At 38.7% G+C, this 6,700-nt stretch overlaps 1 pseudogene; it reads right to left on the reverse strand.

Annotated features, from left to right (window-relative positions):
• On the reverse strand, positions 1-2,138 carry LOC102016829 (annotated as a pseudogene).
• Between the last annotated feature and the right edge of the window lie 4,562 nt (positions 2,139-6,700).

The following is a 6,700-nucleotide window of genomic DNA, read 5'->3' on the forward strand; positions in this document are numbered from 1 at the left end:
TTAACTGCAATAATACTACATCCCATCTATTCTCTTCTTTGACTGAAATTTATCAAAGAGCTGCTGAATGTTCTTTCTCTTACCAGCTGTGACTTCATTGGCAAATCCCTTCAGCTAGTCTTTAGGTTCAGTCTTCAAGTAGTTATATTCACAAATGAGCTTCACTTGCTGGATTCTTCTCATGCTGTCAAGGATATCCATTCAAGGGCCCCTCCTCTCAGCTACTTGCTCAGGCTTCCCTTTATATACAAAACCAAACAATGTCATATTCATCTGTCAGGAGCAAGACATTTAGCTCTCCATGTATGTTCACAGTCTTGACAAGTGCATAACTTACTACACCAGTTCAAGGGCCAATAGGTGGCAGTGTCTTCTGTCATAAATTGTTTGGTTTTGAGCTCCTGAAATTTGCAGCCAGATGGTGATTCTGTGTTACAGCTTTTGGTGCTTAACACTGTCTGGAGATCGGATTCAGAGCTAGAGCTGGTACCTGGTTCATTAACCTGCTCTGCTTTAACTTCCTTGTCAGTATCTGTTGTGGATTGACAACTGGTGGTCAACTTATAACCCCCAGCTGAACTGAGTAAGCGTGGTGCTGGGTGTGGGAAGCCCACCTGAGGGTTGTTGCCAGCAGCATAAGAGGCAGAACTGGAGAAGAAGTTAAGCTGTTGGGAACTGAGAAAAGTTTGTTGGGAGCTGGCAGAAGCTGTAAGGAGCTGTTGGTTCTGTTGGAAGAGCTTGTCATACTGGCTTTCCTGATGAACTTGGCTGTTTTCATCCTCCAAGGAGCTGGTGATCCTGTTGGCACTGAGAATGGCTTTGGTTCACTTTGGTGGAGCTCTGGTCCTCACTTTTAGCGTTGTTTCCTGGCTCCAGAGGGGAAGATGGTGCACTGCCAGTCTCCTGGAGAATTTGCTGCATTGGCTTTCCTGACAGGAACTCAGCCATCTTGATCATCAGAGGAGCTCGGGAGCTCACTGTTGCTGAGGATGGCTGTGGTACCTTTCAGGGGAGCTCTGGTTCTTACTTTGCATGTTGTTTCCTGGCTCCAGCGCTCCCAGCCTGCTAGCACAGATCCTTTATCCTGCTGGCACAGACTTCCTAGATTCCACCACTGACCTTTGGGCCTTTGCAGCGCAGATCCATGAAACAGGCCTGCATGAGATGTTATCATGGGCTCTGGGCCTCCAGTTAGACTCGTGGGAGGCATTGTTATGAACTCTAGGTCTTCAGCCGGACTCATGCAAGACATTTCCATGGGATCCAAGCCCTCGGCTAGATTCCTTGGTCTTAGTGTGTGAACAGATTTCCTGCACTGTGTTGTATATCATTCGTTGGGTGACTATTATAAATAATCTTATAAAATATGTGTCCTGTATTATATTGTTCTCCCTTGCAAAATAATCCCCAAACCAACACAGTTTCCTTTATATGTTCCAAAACACATTTTTGTAGGGTACTATCTTGATCTCCATTTTCAGTCTGGATAACTTCTGATAACCTATTCCATCAACATCTAGCACCAATCCATCATCCTGAGCAGATATTTTGGTCTCTGCTAATTGTGCTGCATAAACCCAAAGAAAGAACAACATTCTGCACACACTTGACACAATATTTCTTGGAAATCCCTGCTTGCAGGGTGAACAGCAGGAAGATGCCCTCCATGGAACCAGCCTTCACAGATACATACTGGGTCATATCACTGGAACCTCATCTTGAGAATCAGGATAAAGTCCCTTGTAAATGCAATACAATGCCAAAAAGATTGTCTTTATACTTATTACTAGAGTTTACCTTTGCTTTGTCAGAAAATCATTTGCATTCCAAAGTTTTAAACTTGCTGTTTCCACAATCACAATGAAAATTTCTTTTTGTCTAAAGCTCCAATAATTTATGACTTCTGTGACACTCATAATTGCAGGCTAAACAAATTCCTGCTGGTTCTTCTCCCTCTGGAGTGCAGGCACTACAGGCACACAGTGCTTGCCACATTACTAAGCCTGTGAGCAGGAGCACTTCTGTGAGTTGCCGACACACAGGACAGTACGTGCCTCATTCTTTAGCCCTTCATCCCCATCCAGTACATGCAGTGAACAGATGCCAGGGGCTCTGGCTCTGACTGCCACCCTGGCCATCCTCAACTTGTGCATTTCTTTTCTATAGTTTTGTTTCATTGGTTGCTTGGTGTGTGTGTGTATGAATGATTTATCAGTCTTCTGAGATCAACATTTTACCACTTCCAGTGAGCTGAAAAATCTTATCTGTGTTCAGTCAGGTCTCCTTATTGTCTCTATTATAAAATACAATTGTTGAATTAGATGGTGTTGTAATTTTTATTTATTAAAATGATTTATAGGGAGATTAATCTGTTGTATTTGCCAACTGTTTTTGCTTTTTCCATTTTTTCCTGATGTTTCAATATTTCTTCATTTTTTATCTCTTTTCCATTTGAATAACCTCCTTTAGGATAGTTCTGGTTCTCACATTCTTTTAGTGACTTTATCTGAAGTGTATCCCTATTTTCTCTTCATCCTAGAGAGAGAGTTTCTCTAGATATATAAATATCATTTGAAATTTCTTTTCACATAGCCCTGGTAAATGTGTCACTTCCTGTGATCTCTATAGTTTCTAATGCGAAATTCTTTGTCCTTCAGATTGATGTTTCCCTATGTGTAATATGTCATTTCTCCTTGGATGCTTTCTGCGATTTTTTTAAATTTAGTTTTCAGAAGTTTAGTTATGTTGTATCTTGGTCATGCATTTCTTTGGATTGTTCCTACTTGGAATTCATTTGGCAAAATGGGCTGAATATGCATACCTGCTCCACAACGTCATATGCTGAAATCTAAACCCTGAGAATGAAAGCCTCCACCATTTTAGAATGCATCTAAGTAATTCTGAATAGAATGTTGATAGACATATGCATCGTAAATTTTATTCTTAGGAGCACTTAGGTAAAGGTGAGGAATGTGTTATTGAGCAATGGAGAAAGAATGTCCTTTTTGAAAAACACCCTGGCAAAACACTTGATTCAACTATGTTTGTGTCCTAGAGTTTTGTGTAAGATAGAATTTTCAGGTCATGAAATTAGATAGTTGGCTGAGGTGATGTCTAAGCAAAGGGCAGAACAAGATTATTCTGAAGTGGTAAGGTTTTGAAAATAGTTGGAACCTGTCACAACTTTCTTATTTTCCAGTTCTTTGTTCTGGAATGAAAGTTTATCCCATGTCTGCCCTATCATTGTATTTTTGGAACATATACATATAACTTTAGTTCCACAGGCTTACAGCTGGAGAGAAATTTGTCTCACACTGGATTGTACCTTATCACCCATACTTGACTGAGATGACATTTAGATGAAACTTTTGACCTTAGATTTTTGAGTTGAAACTGGAACAAGTCAAGACAATTTTGGAGCTTTGGGGAATGAAAGAAATATAAATGTGTTTTGCCTGTGAGGAGGACATGGATGTGGATTCAGGGATAGAAATGCACTAAATGCATTCCAGCTCCATAAAACTAAATTTCTTCTGTTCTTTTGGAGGATCAAAAATTCTCTGACATGAAACATTTAAGCAATAGCTATGGGACCTCCACTCTCCTGTCTGGGTGGTTGAAGAAAATTAGCTGATGATAGCTAAACTCTCTACTTATAATACTGCAGACTCAGAAGCAAGGGATCCATGAAGAATGGCCATTGGACAGAAGATAAGAATGACATACAGTAGAAAATAAGAAGAGAGAGCTTCATCAAAGATCGGGAATAATAAACAACCAGAACGCCCTCAAAACTTCTCTCCCTTCCAGGAGAACCTTCACAGACTCTAACCTATTCTTCAGTTCTGCCCATTGCAAGCTTGTTGGTCTCTGGAACCTTTGTCTAGAAGATGACAATTCTGACGTCCAAATCACACAATTGGAAGAAGTATCTGTCCAATGATGTGAATAATATCTGGTTTTTCCGTGGCAGAACAAACACTGGCTTTTGACAAGAATCTAAATCAGATTTCTTTATGAAGGAAATATTTTTATTTTACTTCAAATTTTCTCTTTCAGAAAAATCCTGATATTTTGGAGAGGCATAAAGAAGCTTATTACGTACAATTCAAAGTACACACTCAAAGAAAATAGAGTGCAGGCCTTCAAAAGGCATATGGTCTGGAGCTGGGGATATTTGTGTGTTTTTGGAGTGGAAATCTGTGAAATTTGTGAATATATATTCAGTTTGGGCCTGGTTTACAGGAGAAAAACAGTGTTCTACCCACTGGAAAAAAAGATAATTGCTCACTTTACAGATGAAAGCATAGCCCATCTTACAGGACAAAGACAGTGGCCCAGTCTATTGTGTTTTTTGAAAAGATAGTTGATCTAAAATATTTTTCTTAAAAACATTCTTTGAAACCTTTAAATCGGTTTATCTTAAGGTTAGATTTCTATCCTTTGCCTATCAATTAAGCTAATTTATAGACTTGTAGTATCTTTAAGGGAAAATTCCTGATTTTTAAAACTATTTTCTCTTTAGAGATTCAAAGAATTCAGCTTTTACATTAAAGTCTGAGTAATAACTCAATTCTGTAGGTGAGAAAATGATGGGAAATTAGGAACTACGTATTACTGGGAAGAAAAATGTGTCGGTTAAATATTTTGAAAAAAATATTTTCACATTGGTGAATCCTTTTCAAATGTCTTCCAAAGTTATAGGTGTGTTTTTGTACAATTTACACAGCTATATTGCAATGATCAGGACCAATGAGTTCAACTTTACTTTTAAGGGTAGTGATTCTAGCTAGAGAAAACCATACCCAATATAGTTTACCTGTATGTATTTTTCTTTGGAAGTGTGAAATTTAACACAATAGACAACAGTCAAAGTGTCATTGCCCATTGGACTGACTAATCATCTGCACTTCTTAGTTATCTTAAAGTCTAGGACTTATTGCTTATGTAAGATAAGCATGTGGTTAACTGTTGTATTGAGTCCTTCCTTTGTAAAAGGAAGTCCTTTTCTCACTCCTTGTCCTTGGCTTCTCAGTCCTTCCCTCCCTTCTGGCCGCTTTCAAACACATGCTACTTCCCCTATTATTTGGAAAAAAACCTTGACCTCTGCTATGACACCCAGTCCTAGGAATATGTCAAACCCAGAATGTTCTTCCTCTCCTCTCCTCTCTTCCTTCACACTCTGAGGCTGAGCTCCAGAGGTGATCCCAGTGGACACCGTAAACTTGATAATTCTCTAAAAATTTAGTTGCTATTATTCCTTTCATTATATAAACCATGCTGTTTAGAAAGCTTCACAGCGGGACTCTTCCTAGGGACGTATGTATAAAAGCGCAGAGATTTTTGGTCACTTTCACCTTTCAAATAAATCTAGCAGTAATATTTATGTGAAAGACAAGGGCACTTGGAGAAAAGGAACTGTCTTAGATTCCCTCAAATTATAACAATTCATGCAAATGGTCTTCATTGCTTAAGCAACTATGGTCACTGTGGAGCTGTAGAACTAGTTTCCTGTTGTCTTTTCAGTCTATTTGGAGTCTTAGGCACTTCTGTTCATAACTAACAGCCTTCTCCTCTACCTCCTATTCATACCTAAGGGCTTATCCATGTCTGTGTCTGACATATTCTCTCTTGTACAGATGAGCTAAGATATTTCCTCCTTATGGGCATCCCAGAAGGAAAAATAACAATCTCTCTCATTTTGCCAGCAGACAAGGTCCAGGGGGCAATCTCAAGGCAGAGATGGAGAACTGAAACCCATCCTACCTCTAGAATAAACTTGGAGGTTCACTGACTACCATCACAGAATTTTCAGGACTATTTATTAGGCAGAATTTTAAAAGTACACAATCAAGGAAGTAGTTATTTCTTTTTATTTATTTTTTATTTTAAAGAGAATAAAATAATTGCATGTATTGCCTTTACTCAGCTGAGAATATCATTGCCCCCCTTAGTATGACAACTAAAAATGTCTCTGGGTATCTCCAGATTCTCTGGTTAAGAATCACTATTTTAGCATCAAAACAAGGGAAGTGTGCTACTCAAAGTATTCAAAAGGCAACACCTAAAGCTTATGTGGAAAGTATTCAGCATTTAATAAGAATTATGGACAACTAACACAGACATAGACACACACCCACACAGTTTAGTTTACTTTTCTTCTTATATCCTTTCCTGAATGGTCTGCCTTCCTAAACTCATCCATGGATAATAACTTAGCAAAGATTACCGAGTAATATATAGTTTTCTGAAAGTTTTGCATTGTTCTCTTGTGGTCGTAGTGTTTTAGGCATTTGTATGATAAAGATAAAGCAGTTGTTAGCATGTTGGGTGTGTCTTTTTCCCCCTGTAGATTATTGCTACCATTGTTTTCCCACAAAATCAAAAGTTCAGATTGATGACAGTGGATACATTTTGATTTAAACAGTATCATGAATAAAAGATAATGTTATGTTGGGCTACATGATAAGACCAGGAGTAAGGAACATTGGAGATATTTGTCACGAGATAAATGCATTTTTCACTTGAGTCTTGAAAATAAAAAAGCCAATCCCACTTAACTTGTAACACCCTTGAGAGAAAAGAGTTGGGAAGACCACAAGCTTTACCGTAACTGTTGCAGTGATGCTGGATGATAAGGAGAAGAGGGAAGAGATGAGGCAACAACACTACGAAGCCTGATTTCTCATCCCCCAGAGCT

Source organism: Chinchilla lanigera, unplaced genomic scaffold (genome assembly GCF_000276665.1).
Source record: "Chinchilla lanigera isolate Chin_1 unplaced genomic scaffold, ChiLan1.0 scaffold00026, whole genome shotgun sequence".
Taxonomy (NCBI): Eukaryota; Metazoa; Chordata; class Mammalia; order Rodentia; family Chinchillidae; genus Chinchilla; species Chinchilla lanigera.